At 32.4% G+C, this 19,961-nt stretch overlaps 1 protein-coding gene across 1 annotated transcript in view; it reads left to right on the top strand.

Moving 5' to 3' along the window:
- Positions 1–19,961, top strand: part of LOC145678375 (limbic system-associated membrane protein-like) — a 558,076-nt gene that overhangs the window by 457,134 nt on the left and 80,981 nt on the right. The gene's annotated exons all lie outside the window — the stretch shown is intronic.

The following is a 19,961-nucleotide window of genomic DNA, read 5'->3' on the forward strand; positions in this document are numbered from 1 at the left end:
CTTGTTTATTTAATTAAATATATAAGAAACTTGTAATGTTTCCGTTTCATAATGTAAAATGAAATAGGTAGATACTCATGAATATTCCTTGATATTTTCGGAGCACTATTGCCAACTCTGAACCAAAGTAACCATACACCTTCTTTATAAGAAGAAATAACTATAAAAAGACAATTTAAAATATAATAATTACCTGATAATTTACCGGATGTCAAATTGATTTGCACGTTTTAATTCTTTTTTACTTTGTTAGAAGTAGGAGTTTTCCTTATTAGTATCACGAGTACTTTATTGTACAAATTGCATTATTAAAAGAAACGAAATTCAGAGTACATAGTTTCAATGATAACCTCGCACTTTCTTAAATAAATAGAGTTGCATTCTATTTTTAGTGTGATGAGCCTTCTTATACGTGATTATGCATTGAATACTTGTTTAGTCTGAGTTCTGTGACATGAAGAACAGAGTTTTCTTTTCTCTCTTTATTTCGCAGTCCATTGGTTCTCTGTTACTGAATCCCCTCTATTTACTTTTCATTTCACTTGGATATCAACAACTGTCTGCTATTTGTTTTCTCTGTGCTGGCTCTCTCCCTTCTGCTTTGTCCTTACTTTAACTAAAGATGATTTTATACAAGATTTCCCTCTTCTTCAAACTCCCTTGAGCGTTGTTAACAAGCACATGAACTTTGCAATGTAATTTGAAACTCTTCGTTCGACAACTTTGACGTATAAAACAAACAGCTTCTTTAAAATGTTGTAATTGAAAATATTTAACCCTGAACAGGGGAAGAATAGAGTTCCTGAAGGAACACTACATTGTTTGGAGGGATATCTTGTAAATTTCCCCTTGAGGAAATTAAGTTAAGTACTCAAGGAAGGGATAAATATTTAAGAAGTGAGAATGAAACAAAAGGATGGGCTTTCTGCCATCAACACCTGAAAAGAACAACGGTGTACCCACAAAGAAGTATCTCAAAGGATTTGTACACATTATAGAGATAAAAGTTTATTATGTACACTGTTTCTGTTCTAAAAGTACTATTTCTACTTGTATTAATGTAAAATATCTCTTCTCTCTACCTCTTGCTACACACACACACACACACACACACACACACATATATATATATATATATATATATATATATATAGGGTGTAACAAAAATGCTGGGAAAGTAGAATATCTCGAAAAATATACTTGCGATTCAAAACTCATGAAACACATGTCCAATATTTGCAAAAGATCTATTCTACTAACATAAAAGTAACTTGCCCTCCCTCTCGCTTACAATGGTATGTTGTATTCTTTATCGTATACTTGTATTCTCTTCGAGCAATAGTTGGTTAATAAATATGTACAATCCAGTTTATTTTATAGAGGAAGAAAAAGAAGAAAATAATATAAGATTAATATATATATATATATATATATATATATATATATATATATATATATATATATATATATATATATATATATATATATACATTTAATAGATATAATGGAATGTTGATACGTAACTAAGAACGACAAACTGAAGGTTGTCATAGAAACAAACAAACAACATGTAATGTTATGTAATGTCATGGTTTCGCTATTATGTTATATTTGAGTTAATGTTTTACGAAGCTTCAAAAGGATAATAAAAGATTGAACAATGTAATTCAGATTCGGTCAGTTTTACTAATTATTACGAACCATTTTGTTATATTAAATGGTGCCGAAACCCGGGAAACTGTGATTTAGACTAGAAGAATAGTAAATCTTTATCACCATTGACCGAGACGTAAATTTCACTTTGCTTCGTAGTGGAACAAAAATATACAGGAGCGTAAAAATGAGTGTCCCGAGAAATGACTTTATCACAGATACGGAAAATGGGACGAATACTTCTGAGAATGTCATTAATAGAATACCACAACAAACAACTCAACCGAACGTTACCTTGGAAGTAATACTTCAACAGATGAAACAAATGCAACAACACATGAATCAACGATTGGGCCAAATGCAACAACGAGGTGATGAACAAAGTAATCACATGAACCATCGATTGGACCAAATGCAACAACGAGGGGATGAACAAAATAATCACATGAACAAACGATTGGTCCAGATGCAACAGCGAATTGAGGAACGGTGGGAACAAATGCAAATACAAAATAAAGATTTTAAGCATTTATCTGAACAAATTGACGGTAAACTAGAATCTATGAGAATGGTAAACAAATTGACGGTTCAGCAATTTAGTGCGAAAATGGATTTGAATGAAAGGAAGGTAGAACAAATATCACCTAAGTTCACGGTAGTGCAAAACTAAGTAGAAGTTATGGAAACAGTCGTTAACGAGCATTCTATTCAAATCAGAGAGTTACAGGAGGAAGTTAATACACTGAAGGAAAAATGCATCCCAACTCTCATGGAACATAATATTCAATCCAAGAAAAGTATTACTTCTTCTAATGGAGAACAGTTACCACACACGGTAAGGACGGCAGAGGAAAATACAACTCGTCAGGATATAGTGAAGCCAGCTCTGACGGTGAAGAAAAGATGGTTCGTACTTCACGACATCAAAAGGTGGTACGTATGGGATGTCAAAATCGGAAAGCTACGAGTAAAGGTAAGCCTTTGCGGGTCAGTGAGATTCGTTTTCTTACAAAATTTAGTGGAATGTCCGAAGATATTATTGCGAGTGTATTTTTGGAAAAATTTGAGGATGAATGTGCTTTGATGGGGATTGAGAAAACGCAATTTCTAAGAATCTTACCGCATGTATTAGTGCCACCATGCTTAACATGGTTTAAAGCTATCCGCCATAATTTGCATAAATACTCTGATTTTAAGAATATGTTATTTGCTAACTATGAGAACGACTTCATGCTAGCCAACAGAGATGCGTTAATCCGATCGAGACACTTTAACCCAAAGGGACATAAGAATATTACTGATTTTGTAGTATCCACTTATAATGAATGGAAATCTATTAACCCATTCCATCCAGAGTCTCGAATTATCGCATCCATTCGTATATTACTGCCATTCAGATTACAGAAAATATTGATGTCAGTGCAATGCATTACTTTCAATCATCTACTTATGATTGTGCAGAATTTTGAAAGCCAGGCTTTAATGCAAAACAATAATAGAGGACCGGACAGAGAACAGAGTAAGTATACTCGTAATCATGTCAATCAGGCTTCCATTCTTAATGTAAATATACAGTCTGAAGATATTTCAAATTCTAGGTGGAATAGCAATCCTCGCTTTAACAGTGGAGCAAATGGGCTGAATCCTACCAACCAACAAACCGAACATAATTTTACCGGTAATACAACACAATCTAATCGCAACAGAAATAATATAGTTATTCAGAATCGATGCGTAGATGGTAGGAATTAAGGTAGTAGAAATCACAATATGATAAGATCATATGGCAGACAAGAACGTACACAAGATTGCGCTACGCAATGTAACCTAACTCAATCCTATGGTAATATAACGTAACCTAATGTTGTGGCGTCCGAAAGAATATAATCGATTGATTTTCTTTTTGCTTTAAATATCGTTATGATCTTATTTGTTATTCATACCTTATTTGGATTCTATAAAGTTAATGTAAATGATATATAACAGATGGCATTCAGTTTCAAAAGGAGGAAACTAAGATTTGTGGAGATATATAACGCATAATGTTATATTTTAATTCATGTTAATGTATGTCTTGATGTTATATCTTGTTTTCGATATTATCAGTATTTCGTCTTCTTTCTGAATTTGTTTTATATATTTATGCTATGATTATTCCTTGCTGATTAAAATGATAACTTGTGAATGTTTGTTACATAATATTTAAGCTTTAACAAATGCAATAGACAATTGTAATTTGAAAGAACAAATAGCTTAGCATAATATTTTAGGTATCAAACCAAAGTATAACTGGAATAATTTATAAAGTATATGTGTGTCAACTTTATTTTCTGATTTTTGCTCGAGCAACTTTGATTTGTTAATTAAGATCTTTATTTTTTAAAAACAAACCTAAAATATTTTACAAACTGGACTTCTGACGTGCTTTATCGACGATATAAAATGTAAGAATATAATTAGTTATGAAATTGAAAATAAATATATTATTATTGTTGATATAAAATAAATATAATGAATAATAATTATGATACAAAATATAATTTGTATATATACAAGGGTCGTCTAAAATGTGTAAAAGTTAACGGTCCTGAGTTTTTTTCATTTAATTGGTAAACTAATAAAAGAAAAGTCCGTTGAGCGCCATATACAACGGTATGTTGTATTCTTTATCGTATACTTGTATTCTTTATTGTATACTTGTATTCTCTTCGAGCAATAGTTGGTTTATAAGTACGTACAATCCAGTTTATTTTATAGAGGAAGAAAAAGGAGAAAATAATATAAGATTAACATATATATATTTAATAGATATAATGGAATGTTGATACGTAACTAAGAACGACAAACTGAAGATTGTCATAGAAAGAAACAAACAAGATATAATGTTATGTAATGTCATGGTTTCGCTGTTATGTTATATGTAAGTTAATATTTTACGAAGCTTCAAAATGATAATAAAAGATTTAACAAGGTAATTCAGATTCGGTCAATTTTACTAAATATTACGAACCATTTTGTTATACCCTAACGGGGTAGGAGGGACTACTTTAATATTTTTAGTGGATACTGCTTATTAAATCGATACTACCTAATAAAGGTACGAACAAGTTTGTAATAATATTTTTCAAAATCGTGAGATTTGTGAAAGTTGATTAACGCCAGCTCCCTGTTGGAACATGAACGTTTCAGATAAATAATGATGCTCAGCGTCAAAACAGAATTAAGCTATTTACCTGCTTGGCCTGGTTATGAAGATGTGTATACTAATGATTTGATTGAATATAGACCATGTAATGTCACCTGAGAGGTGTAGGTGAAAGTAAGTGTGGAAGGTTGATCAGTAGATCTATTAAAGTTTAAGTGAAAATTATCATTTTGTTGTTGTGGTTTGTAGATGTGTGTGGTGATGATTTGATTTGAAAGTACATGTAAATTCACCTGTGAAGTGAAAGTTAAAGAGTACGTTTAAAGTTGATCGGTGGACCTATTAATTGAGAAGTTTGATGCAATAAGGGCATAAGTCTGAGACGTGCAGTTGGAGAAAAACAATTTTGAAAATTTAAGTAGTTCTTTTCTTTACATAAAACAATGTAATATGCAGTATTTTATTCTGATATTGAATTGAAATGTTACCAGGAGGGTAAGCAAGCATGGCAAAAGCCACAAATGCGTTTGATGCAAAAAGGGCGGAAATTCGCTTACACCCTTATTACATCGAACTACTTAATCCTTACAAAAAGAGGATAGGAGTAACACATGTGCTCTTATAAAATTAGTGGAATAAATAACAGGTTATCAGAAGAACACATAGATATGTGTTACTCCTATTGCATATTCTGTAAATATTTATGGTTTATAGCAAATAAGGATCTAGCAAATTGAAAGCGATTAGATGTTGATGGTATTAATTACTATTACAAAACTTTCTGAACATTAAACTTCATTTGTTTCAACTGGTTTTAATTAGAGCTCTCAAACTAAAATTCTAACACTCTCTTTACCTAAATAAGTTGTTTACTAAAGAAGTAATGATGGTCCACACTTCCGAAAGAGATGTTATATTTATTCTGATCTTATGAGGATGAGTCAATCATCATTGATCACATGCTGGAATAAGGGTAATATTTAACGAAAAGCAATCCACACAATCACATTTCGAGATCTACTGTGGAGCGCACAATAAGAAACAGAAGATACAGGAACTATAACGGATTGTGAAATTCCCTGTCGACGAAAATCGCCAACAACCTAAGACAAACAGCTTGATATTGCATAGTTGTTTCTTGAAAACCCTCACCTCAGTACACGTAAAGCTGCTGAACATGATATTAGTCATATGCCTGTGGCGAGAATATTGCAGAAAATGAAGTTCAATCCATACAACAGCGGTAGTGTATGTAGGTATTTCTGTAGTCTTCGGAGAATTTTAATTATAAGCATGTTTTAATTCATACAAACTTTATCTAATACACCAGCTGAATACAGTTGACTTTGATCGCTGTGTAGAATTTTATGAAGATATGATGAAACCAATCGATGATAATTGTACATCACTTACCATCATTTTGTTCTCTGATAAAGTCACGTTATACCTAAGTGGTCACGTTAACATATATAATTGCAGATTTTTGTCTAAGCAGTCCCTGTTGATCATTTGAAAAACAACCTAAACCAAACATCTGGTCGGCAGTGCTGAACATTACAATACTTAGCCCCATTTTATCAATGAAAATTAGACTTCTGAAATGTATGAGGATATGGTTGAAATCACATAGTTTCAGCAATCAGGCTGACTGTAGAAGACGCTTTCGCCCATATAAATTTCCAGCAAGATGGTGCAGGACCACATACGATGTAAATGTGCCAAAATTTCTTAACACAAAATTTCCGCAACGATGGATTGGCTAGACTGAGTAGCCCGCTGGTTCTCCTGATTAATGCCATTTTATTATTTTTTAATTATCTGAAAGCCTGCATCTACCAAACAATGCCAAGCACTTTGGATGATCATAGTTACAGCGTTATTGGTGAAGATGCACTTATTGAAGCTTACGTCATCAGCAATACTGTAGGTGGGTTGTACCATCGAATTGGCCACTGTCAGATCGAGAAAGATGAGCTTTTATTGCAAAACATCAATTACATTTTGTTCATCTGAAAATCTTATAGATAACCAAATCGTGTCAAGCAAGGGAAGTCACGTTAATCAAATACAGTCGCTCATATTAATATTCGGCTTTTATTAGGAATTGCCAAAAGCAAATTGGATTTGGATAATAAACGGTCAAGTAAGCATAATTTGTAAGGCAAAAGATACGAGGATACATGTTGAATTCTGGAAGAAAAAAAAAATGTGACACAAAACGCTATTCATTGCTTGGTAACAGGAGGTGAAACAGATAATGGTCCAAAAATACCTCCCATTAATATTCGGTTTCGATAGCATCAACGGTGTTTACTCGTTTCTGTACTATGTAGATGGCATGGTATGGTGACAAGACATGTACTTCAGATGACAGCAAAAAAGAGGTCATGACAGAGGTGCATACGCAGCACTGAACGTTGTGAATCAAACAGGTTACTTGGATTGTGGCGAATATGGGTAACAAAGGTAAAAATACAAGTCTCGAGCAGTAGCAATTGGTTAGCTGTCTTCATGGAAAAGGGCTAAAATAGATTAAATATTATGCATCCCCAAGAGTACCGTTAGAGACATTGTAAGGATGTATAAAAAAGAAAGTAGAATAGAATCCATACCACAAATTGGACAGTCCAGGAAATGGTCAGATTGTGACGAACGTGCTATTCTTCTCAAAATTAAGAACAATCCCAGGTTAAGTACACTGAGTATTACGGCATTCCTAAACTCCTAGTTAGGCAAGAACGTTATCGCAGAAACAGTCCGTAGAGTATTGAAATATTCCGTGTTTCATGGTAGGGTACCAAGTAACTACGTAAGTAAGTAAATTCAATAGAAGAAGATTTAATTTAGCACGAAAACATGTGGGTAAGTGGGTAAGTCTTATTCACGGAAGAAAGTAAATTTGAGATGTTTTCCCACCAGTCTGCCGACTTACCTACATGTTTACGTAATGTATATGAAGAAAGACATTGTATATATATATATATATATATATATATATATATATATATATTGTACTGACTCATATTGAAGCCGTTCTCACTTATAAAACGGGAAATAGAATTTATGTACAAATTTTCTCTTTAAATCCTAGACCGAGGATAAGACAAAGTGTTACGTATGCGAACAATATGGGAGTCTTGAATTATATTTCGACTTTCACCACATTTCGACATTGCTGGGTACAAAATGTTGAATTTTTAAAATTTTATGTTCTTTCGTGAATCCTAGGCTGAGAATAGGACGTGTTTTACGAAATGCATAACTATTATAGTAAAGGGGATTTTGATACTTTCTTATTGACATTTAAAATATATCAAAAACAGTTGGCCATAGAAACTTGACATATTGTACAAGTATTCTCCTTGAGACCTAGGGTGAAAAAAGACAGAAAGTTGTGGAAGGGATCCTAGAGAGATTGGAAATATTTTTCACAGTTCGTAAGGTGTCTGAAACTGTTGGACGGAGTTACTTTAAATTTTGTATAAAAATTATCATTGAACTTTGGAGAAGAATAAGACTGAATTTTTGGAAATTCAACCACTACGATAGGAACTTTCTTCGATGTTCAAGAAATTTCTGAAACTGTTGGACTCATGAACTTGAAGGTTATTGCAAGCGTAGTCAGTGATTTCCAGGCTGAGAATAAGATTATGTTCACGGAATTAAAATAGTAAGAATCAGAGGGCAATTGGACATATCTTCACCGTTTCCCTAATCTGTGGAAGCGTTACGAATAGGAAACTGAAATTTTATTGAAAGCTTCTTATCAGACTCTACACTACAGTTTGCACAGATTTTTTCTGAAATTCAATATCTAAGGGAATGGGAAATGAGCTAAGCGTTTCCCCGTTTAAGAAACTTACAGTTTTGTATAAATGCTATCTATATATTATAAATTGTTTGAAAATGGAGCTTCAAGAATTGTCACTCCGAGGGATAGATAGGAAACAACGTATGCCAGTGTTATAACCAATTTTCGTTTCATACGGTATGTGAATAATCATAAAATTTGTATCCTATATATTTCGACAGACGCAAATGCAGATTCCATTCGAGAAGTCGATTTCTCTAAGTTTTGAGACGGAAAATATACGTAGCAGCAACTTTCCGGAAATTTAGTTTACAATGATTTTGTGTTAACATTTAAACGAAATGATAATAATCTCTCCGTTTCTTGTGCACTAAAGCGATTTAACTTGATCGCATCTTTGATGAAATGCATGTGTAAAAACATCTAAAAAACAGAGTATATATATTTCAGGAACACCTTTTTTTATATTATACAGATACAGATTACAAGTAAGATGCAAACTAATACCTAGATCTGCATTAAAAACGTTGTTGTTTGTTGCATGGTTTAAATATCCAAAAAAATAGGCTGAGTTCAAGCCAACATCCGGCCTATCCATTGGTGTTAGGGTTCATATTTATTCTTTTTATGGTTACTTTCTCTTCGTTTCTAGTTATTAAATAAATATGAAGGGTTGTGACATGCTGAACAGATAGCATGCAACTAACAGTCACTATACCATTCTGTGAAATGTAACACCACATTGTTTATTTTGTAGCAGCTTAGTAATAATAACAAATCTTGAATATCTCTTCTAAAATATATATATTTAGACCGAAACACATTTTTCGAGAGAATTTCTGCCACCAGGTTTTGGTGGAAAACAAACACATTTTCTTGATCCACTTTCGTAAATTTTTCTGTTGATTCATATATAGGTAAGATTAGAACTTACTTTTATTGAGAAAACCTGGTGAAACATATTAGAGTAAACGTTAGAGTAAACATATTAGGAGAAAATTTTCTTTCTCTCTTATCCACCTGCGAAGAAATTGAAGGATTAATAATCTTTCTCGAGTGTATGTCTGAAAGGTTATATGCTTCCTTGTTATCATCTGAAACGTAATCAGATTAATACCATTAAAAAGTAGTGTATGAAATCTTGATAGATTGGTTATAGCCTTGGGTATTATACTTGTCGTTAAAGGTATATCTTTTACTTACTCTTTACCCATTGATTTATATGTAAAATTATTTTTGTTTTCCTTGAAATTAACTGGAATGTTAATGCCATGGTTTTACTGATTTCTTCTTGAAATCTAATTAATTGTTTGCAGCCGACTTTAAATACAATTTTTGCCTTACAGATGGAAGATTTTTGGTTTCCTTTCTTGAAAGAAAATCATATGAAACAATTCATTTAAATTATTTTTTTATTTAAAGGTAGTTCTGAAAGATATATAACCTGCTCTTTCAAAAGATACTTACATTAATTGTTCTAAAATTATGACTTATTGCACAGGGATTGTCAGAAAATAATACAGGAATAAATGATGTAACATATCAAAGAAATTAAATTTTTCACTGTATTAGATAATAGTGTCGGAAACCTCGTTTAAGATGTTCAAAATTTGATAATTATCTAATAGCTCGAAATAATTCTCATGGGTATAAACATTAACACAACTCATGTTAAAATAAGCTTCGTCCATTACAAAAAATCTCTTTAGCGGCTTAAACTTAAACAAAGTGGTACCAAAAAATGATTAGTTTATAGTGATAAAAGCCGTAGTTTATCAGAAAGAGGTAGCTTTGTCAATTGCTTTTCACACTGAATATTAGTTCCAAGATGGCCATAGTCCGTTGATTCCTTTCTTTTCCCTTGTTATGTCACTTGTTTTTCTTCAAAATGAATTTGCATTATATATAAATTTAACACTACTTCTACAATAAGCTGAATAAACTTGATACATTTTAAAATGTTACAAGCATTTAACAAAAAACAAAAAGAAGTCCAAGGATGAAAGATGCAAATCGATATACTTCAGTGTTCTGAAAAAATGATACGAGTAAACGTAAAACCTCATGAGTAATATCTGAGAAAATCGAAAAAAACAAATTTGTTTGAAACTTAAAACTTGACACTACAAGAATCATGCAACTAATAAGGCGAAACTGATTCTGCAGTATATGGTCATTAAGCTCTTTAATTTAACTTTAGTAAGATGACAGTAAGTACTATTACAGAACTATAGCCCAAAATTATGATTAATTCTTAAACTTTAATATCTGCTTGACTAAAATAATGTCTGACGTTGGAACATTTATTAGCCAACAGTTGAGATCGATCTTACAAAATTTACATATGTAATTTAACATGCGTAAATAAATTTTCAAGACCATCTACGAAACTCATTGTTATAACTCTAGAAAGTATGCATTCTGTTTTTAGTAATATCCATAGTTTATAGGTTTTCTTCTGGAACTTATAGTTTTTTTTATTTGTGTACTATATGTAAAAAACACACAGTTAACTAGGAAATTTAATATATCATGATTAATTGCTATACTCTTAACATTGAAACCCATGCACTAGGAACCATATCACATCTACCACAAAATTTGGTTTTTACAAAGTAAGACATTTAAATAGATTTAAAGAATAATTCATTAAAATTAAACCAGTAAAATTTCAGTTTTTTTAAAGAAAATAAAAGCAAATAATTTTTTCATGTAAAACATTCGGATAGAGTAAATATGGTATAGATATTCCACACCGTTAAATGTATTATGGTGGATGTAATTCACAATATGTTATTAAAATGTAAATAAAACGTTTGTAGTGAAGGTTCAAATGAAAGAAGCTCGACGTGAATGTGTTATTATGTGTAACAAGATATAAGTAAGTGTTAAGTTACTTCATTTTAAAGAGTAATCGTTCGGAGGATATCTTTTCTAAATGCTTCAGGTCATAATATGACGTTAATTTAGCAGGTACTCATCTCGTTAACACCCAAAATGCATGGAAAATATAAATAAAGACAGCAAACTTAGTTTCTACATTTGTGCAACAGTTTGAAAATGAGAAATAAGTAAAGCTATATCCATCTTTGATATTTCGTCACCGCTACTTAATATGGCAACTTGTGATTATAATCTTATACAACAGTCTCAAATTAAGAAATCACATAAAATAATTCGAAATGACACCAGTCACCTTACTTCATTCCATTAGAGCTATTCAAAGTTCGAATTTAGATTATATCTTTTGTGTTTTATTAATTTTTAAACATTTACGAAATGTAGACTCCATGAATTCCTATACTCAAAACAGCTTCCTGGAAGTTGAAGAATACATTGGGTTTAAGAATATATAAATTTTACAATAATAGAAAAAAATTGTGGCATTATTAGTACTAATATACATCTATTTCACTTTTCACCAACGATAACATCTTACATTCTTAAAATATGTGTGCATATGTGTACATTCTTAAAATATATATCTAGTATATTTACCTATTTTCAAAGATTGCCCTAGAACGACTTTTAGGAACAGTCTCCTACATGTATTGCAAATATGAACAATAAAACTATTGCTCGTCCAGCGTTTGGTCTGTACTGTGGCTGCTTATGGGCTTTTACTTCTGCGTACTTACCCCCTTAAAGAGAACAGATTTCACTACTGTAGTTTATCTTTACAAATGTTAAATATTTACCGACGATACAAAAATAATTTTCATAACTTCTCTTTTCCTTATAAAGTATTTAGTTAGCTTTTAATAGCTAGATTTTGTTTTCTAAACTTGAAGGGGGAAGACACGATAAGCGTAATAGCTGCTAGAACATTGCCGCTCCATTTGTACGTGACTAAAACTGTCTGCTCAAAGATAGCGTTTCCAACTGCCGAAATTTTTCACCGTAGTGTTAACCTACATTCGTGAGCTCATTAGTATTGTCACTTCCACTGATTTCACGTAGCTAAAAAGAAATAAAAGTACGGCCAGAAAGAATTGAATGAAATCTTTTAGATTTTTGGAAAAAAGTAATCTTTCTGATTTCTTTCCATCTCCTTTTCTTTCTTTTCTTTCTATCTCAACCAAAGATAAATATTTTAATCAAAAAGGAAAGAGAGCAGAAAAGGAGTTGCAGCTTAAAGTGAGATTCGAACAACTTGTGTCCGCACCTGGAATCGAACCCGTGACCCTTTGCTTACAAGGCGACGAGCGTAAACACTCATCCACGAGGGACACTGTGAATAAAAAGGCAGTAATAATTTCAGGGGATGATCTGCAGGATGATTTTTCAAGTACGAAATTACCATCTCAGATAGTTCAGTTTTATTATTATTATTATTATTATTATTATTATTATTATTATTATTATTATTATTATTATTATTATTGTGGATCTTCGTTACTAGTTACGGATCTTCGTCGATTGAATGAACGCGTTATTTTTTCATCTATAAATCTGCAACCTATTCCTCAAATAGTAGCAAAAGCATCCGGTCATAAATTCTATTCACAGTGTGACGTAAAATCTGCTTATTTCCACGTGTCTCTTGCTAAAGAGTCTAGACCATGTACAGCATTCCACATTCCACACTTAGGATCATTTCAGTATTGCAAGATACCACAGGGCTATCGACTCAGTCCTCAAATATATGCTAGATTGATGTTTATAACCTTCCAGGGTATGTCAGAAGATGTAATGACTCATTATATGGACGATATATTGGCTTACACTGACGATCAACAAAGAATGGTGGAAGTTCTACGTGAAATTTTCCAGCGTTTACAGTGCATGAGAATTAGGTTATCTTTAGACAAGTGTGCCTTCTTGCAAAGAAGCATAGTAGCGTTAGGCTATAAAATTGACCAGCATGGTTACGCCATTTGTGACAGGATTAAGAAATCAGTGGAAGAATGTGCACCTCCAAGCACCATTAAAAAGTTACGCTCATGGTTAGGATTGACTAGCTATTGTAGAAAATATGTAAAAGACTACGCGAAAATTGTGCAACCTTTCCAGCCATTGCTTAAGAGAGGAGCGAAATTTTATTGGAATGATGAGAGACAACAGGCTTTTGAGACCCTGAAAAGGGCAATAGCGAATGCACCAACACTAGCACCATACGACCCTGAAAAGCCATTGTTATTAGTGACCGACGGTTCAATGTCCGGAATAGGAGGAATTCTTTATATTGCAGAAGATGAGACATTGAAGGAGCTTAGTGTATTGTCATATTTTTCAAGAACATTAACGAAAGCAGAACGTAATCTTACCATTTTGGAAATTGAAGCGCTTAGTCTCATCTCTTGTCTCAAAGCTTTTCGTTATCATCTTTTGGGTAGACATTTTTATGTAAAATTGGATAGCAGGGCGCTATTTTTCATTAAACAAGCGAAAAATTTAACAGCAAAACTAGCTAGGTGGAATATGTATATTTCAGAATATGAGTTTACTCCTATTCTTGTAAAAAGTCATCAGAATGAAAGCGATTACCTATCCAGGGAAACAAGAACAAAACCCCACAAGGGAGATTTTAATGTAGGGAAAGATGACGATTATGACATGTGTTTATTTTCACTGGAACCGGAATTAGATTTGACAACATTGCAAAAGGAGGACCCGTGGTGTGGACCCATATATAAGAAGCTTAAGGACCATCAAGACAATCCGGAAGAAGTTGAAATTACGAGGGAGTGCTTAGCATATAAACTTGAAAATGGAATTTTGTATAGGCAAGCGAAGTATGCAAATATCACGAAATTGTTAACATGCATACCAGAGAAACTATATCCAAAAGTTTTTCAATACTACCATGTAAACCCTGAATCTGGCGCGCACTTCTCGTTAACCAAGATCTATCCAAGAGTTGTTGCAAAAATATATTTTCCCAAGATGCGGAAAATATTAGCTAAAATGATTGGAAACTGTGAGGAATGTGCATTAAATAAGAAGGTACATAGAAAACCTAAGTTAATTCCAGGCGTTAGAGTATCTACAAATCCTTTTAGTCATATACATCTAGACGAGTTTGGACCACTAAAGACCGACCATAAATTTCGCCATGTGTTAGTTGTAGTAGATGTTGCAACGAGGTTCCTTATTCTTATACCTATTAAAGATATTACGGGTAACGAAATTGCTGAAGCACTTTACCAGCATGTAATTTTAAGATACGGCATATCGGATACGATTAACCTAGACCGCCTTCGTGGCCATACAAGCAAGATTCTAGAAGAATTGTCAAATCGTTTAGGGTTCAAATTGGTATTTGGCCCGACAGCATACCACGAAAGTCAAAGTTTAGCAGAAAAATTTTCAAAAACGGCTCAGGATATAATGCGATGTTATTTGGACGATGAAGGCTCTAATTGGACTAAAATCCTTCCAACCATCGCCATGGCTATAAATTGTTCGAAACATTCACGAACAAAGTATTCAGCTTTTGAACTTCTTTATGGATATCAACCGAAACAAGCACAGGATGTTGAATTTCACACTCGAATTGAATATCTTGAAAACGAAAGCCGTATTGAGCATATGAAAATAATCAGAGATCTTGTGAAGGGACGATTATTGAAAGATTTTGAAAAACGTAAAGCTAAACATGGGAAAGATCAACATGACCATATTAAAGTTGGGAGTATAGTAAGAATACTCGACGTTCACAGAAAGTTCAATCAACCCGACGTTTTTGCGCACAAGTACAATCAGAAGGGGAGAGTTTTGTCATTTAAGAATCCCAACGTTGTTGAAGTTGAATTTTTGGATGGTCAAAAGAAAGGGAAAACCGACTGCATCGACGTTCGACGAATCAAAGTAATGCCCAATACTAATTAATTAATTAAAAAAAAAAAAAAAAACAGCTTGAAATTTTACAATTATTTCTATCCGCTGTTTGAGGCTGTGGACTTGGACTTCGCTAACCAAATGTAGGCTGCTTATGGCAATGGATGTGAAATAATTGCTGGCGACCGTACGAAAGTACGTAAAATTTCAACATGAAAAAAAAAAAAAAAAAAAACTCATAACTGGATTAATTATCAGATATTTAAGTATTACTAAATAGATAAGATAGTATACTACAATAGATAAGATTAGCAAATTAACGTACGAATACGAGCTTCGTACACTGATATAGACCTATATTTCGTTTCAGACTATGGCACGATTGATCCACATTATTATGCTAATTTCGATCTCAGCAATACACGCCGAGGATGACATACAAGTTCCTCATCTTATATTTGAAGAACTAGGAATTTCGATGTCGGAACGTGGACTAGTGGCTATGGCTAATGAATATTTGTACCAACCAATGGTAATACATATTGATTACTTTCATTCTAGTCTTCATTCAAATGCATGTGAAGTCCATGCGGACCATTACGCAACTTCAGGACTATACGAACAGGATAGACAACTAAGAACGGAAATAGAAGCGTCAATTCCCTGCCATTTAATAATAAATGCAGAGAATAATCATTGTCCGGCACGAACAAAGAGAAATATACTTTCAGCTATACTCTCACTAGGAGGAATTGCGTGGTCAGCTTATAATTCTTATGAAATTCATAAAATTAATGGTGTACTTGATCACTTAGCCAGTAATCAGAGACATTTAATTAATTTATCGCACGAAATGGTTTTAAAATTCAATCAACAAATTCAAATAACAAAGGGTATTGTTATGAAAGTTTCTTCGGCTTTACATACACTTAAGAACAAATTAACGCTAGACATGTGTAAAATGAAAGCTGAACTAATATCAATGTCAATGGATATAGTACATAGTGTTCATAACTTACAAGTACGAGAATTGCTACACGCACTATTTAGAAACGAAATCAATAATCACATTTTATCAATAGGAGATGCCGAGAAATTAATTCAAGAAACTGATCAGCTAAAAGAATCAGCATTTAAACACGATCTTGGGTTACTATTTACAACTACTGAAGCGCATATAATTCAATATAATGCTAAGTTTGATTTATTGGCTGTAATTTTGAAAATTCCAATTCTTTCTGTTGAAAATTTGCATAAGTTATATTTTATTTCAAATTTAGGATTTCTTTCAAATAACAAAATTCTTAAATATACGATTCCACAACAAGTGTTTAGGTTTAATGACAAAATTTACGAACTAGTGGATTCCAAATGTCAATGGAAGTCAATGCTATTTCTATGTGATAATACTAAGCAAAATGATTATAAATTATCCCGATGTTTATCAGACATAATATCTAACAAAACTACTAATAGCTGCGAAATGTTGATATCTTTAACGAAAAATGAATTTATTTATGAATATACTGAGTCAGGTTTATTATATAGTTCACTCCAAACAGGAACTATTTCATCAAAGGGTGAGAAAAATAAATTAAGCAAAACTAAGATTACTCCCGCTATGAATCGTTCACATTTCATTGCTTATCAAGACTTTACGACTATCATTACGGATTCAGTTCTATTACAATCAAGAAAGACGCTTAATATTCATTATAAGTTACTCACCGTTAACTTTACGATATTAAAAGAATCAATGCCAGATAATTTTACCCAGGAATTGGATAAATATGTATCTCAACTAGATGTTTTGAAGCTTAAGGATAGCAACGTATATCATATGATTTCTTCCCATAAACCATCAGTTATTGCACTAGTGATACTAGTGTCTATACTACTGATATTAACACTTTTAGTGATATTCGCATGGTATCAAATACGTAAACTTTCTAAGCAAATTGCTCTGATACAAACTACACAAGCGTCTGACGTACGAGATAGTTGGAAAAAAAAAAGCATGGCTTTAGTATATAATTACTATGTCTATTAGAGTTCATATATGTACGCCCTATACTAACAACCCTGTAACTATATAACTTAATTATCGAAATTATTTATTATCCGAATACGGTTAGAGAGGCCTTCCACAATGATATATCTATTGGTGAAGGGGTATTTACATAAGGCAGACTTTGAACAGCCGAGTTTACTGCGGCTGTATAATATAACAGTATTAAAACAGGTCGACTTAAAACCCGATCTATATTTTTTTCTCAAAAGTATGCCTTAGGTAAATGCAGAACTAACATTGGGTTACTTTACTGTCTTTCATACTCCTTTAGCTAGAAACAGAATCGACATAATCGGAATAAGTTTATGATTACACAAGAAACTGGTTACTTACAGTACAACGCACACATATTTAACACGCCTCAATATTACCCAGTGCTACAAATCTTACAGCATAAACAGATGTCACTTGATGAATCACGTAACTTACCTAGAAGAGAAAAAGAAAAAGAATACATTATATTAGTACTTTTGTGGCTTAATAAATGGCTTATATTAGTATAGAAAGACAGAAACTGTTAGTAAATAAGCTTTATACATTAAGCTATTTCAAAGAATTTATATTTATATATGTATAGGAGACTTCTAATGCCTTGTTTAAAGAACTAAGTATTGTAAAAATTAAATGTAAACAACAATGAATTATTTACTTCATAGACAAGAAACGAATAGAAATAGAAGATGAATAATTAGAAGAAAATGCAATGTCCTCTGCATTCTGAGATTAAAAGTGAAAAAGTTGTAAACAATTTTTCTTTCCTTCGAATCTCAGTTTGGCCTTGGAACCAGCCTTAATAAAATATATATTTAGAATTCAATAGACAACCTGATATAGGTGCGACCTATATTACAGATGTCATATCAAATCCCAAGTACATATTTATTAATGGGGTCATTCCATTGCAGACTTACCTGTTGGAAGCCGGTTTTTCTGATGGAATTACGATCCATATACAACATTGAAACTTTACGCACGGCAGTCAAAGACTACCATAAGTGTTTAAGAATTCTTATATGCATCTTGATCATTTATGAGCAGAGCTTGTAATATTCAGGATACACTTGAATTTTATACGAGATTATGATAAAATAGTTGCTAAGACATTTTTGTGGCTTTGTAAATTTATTAACATATTTACGTACAAAGCGAAGATATTAAGACGCGATTTATTTTTTTTTCAGATATGAACAACTTCGAAACAGCAGTGATTAGTTGTATAACTACGTTACTTTTTATTCTTCTTATTACGTCTATTTATATTATTTACAAGGCATGCAAGAAAAGTGAGGAAAACAAGCTCAGTAATAATCAGCGAGTTACAGCCGAAACACCCGAATATGAACTGTCTGCAATAACGATATCAAATAATGGCCAAAAAGTTCACAAAAGTACACAGACTGTTCCTAAAATTAATTCAAATACACAAGTGACAAGTTCCTCAGTAACGAATGCGAACATCATTGGCATACACCAAGATAGTGCAAGGAAGAAACGCGAGTGTGTACCAACATCGGTCATGCGGGAAAAACATTCATTTGAAGCTCGCACGAATAATACTAAACATTTTCTCGACGATACCAATACATGCGAACAAATATGTCTCGATTTACGTATAGTCTAAATGAAAATAGGTCGTAAAGAGTTATTTAAAAACATTTTTATGAAAAAGAAAGTAACTTTTAGTATTTATTGTATGACTAATAATGTTAATTAAACCAGTAAATATCTTTTGTAAATATACTATAATCGACATTTAACTTTTAGTGCAAGGGTAAATTATATAATGCACGGCGTATTTTATACTTTAGATTTGTACGATATTATTCATATATTTAATAAATTTAAAGCGTATATTTAATGAACTTACTGATTGTTATTACTGAATTTACTGAGTTTACTTATTGTTATTTTCCTATGGTATTTTAAATTATTAAAAGTTGAAGCTAATTATCATGGTTTTGTCTATGACATTTCAAGATAGACTACTAATACTGACCGTTAGTGTGTGTGGATGTTCTGTGTTTGTGTCAATGATTTTGAACTAGTTTTATTTCTACAAATGAACTACTATCATATTTATTATTAAACATACTACGAAACTAAATCAAATAAGTGTATATGAAGTGCGTATTCTACAATGATTAATGAACCAAGTTGCATATACGGAATTCAACGCCATCTTGGCATATCTACGCAGAGTTTTAACCAGTGATCGTCGTCTGGGCTCTACAGTAATAGTAATTATCTACATTACCGTTTTATTTTTCGTTTTGAACACTATGAATTTTAAATAACACTACACCATTGCAAGAACAAAAACACACAAATAACACGAATCACAACGATTCACCGTCACTGTTCACGTCCAAGCAACTCTCGATCCTGTGTTGCCAGTGCCATACAGACGAAAATCATAGTTGCAAAAATACTTTGAACAATGCATATGTGCAACTTTACAGAACAATGTAAATACGCAATCTATGCCTAGTGAATACATTCGA

This window comes from Thermobia domestica, chromosome 2, assembly GCF_964235325.1.
Source record: "Thermobia domestica chromosome 2, izTheDome1.hap1.1, whole genome shotgun sequence".
Classification (NCBI taxonomy): Eukaryota; Metazoa; Arthropoda; class Insecta; order Zygentoma; family Lepismatidae; genus Thermobia; species Thermobia domestica.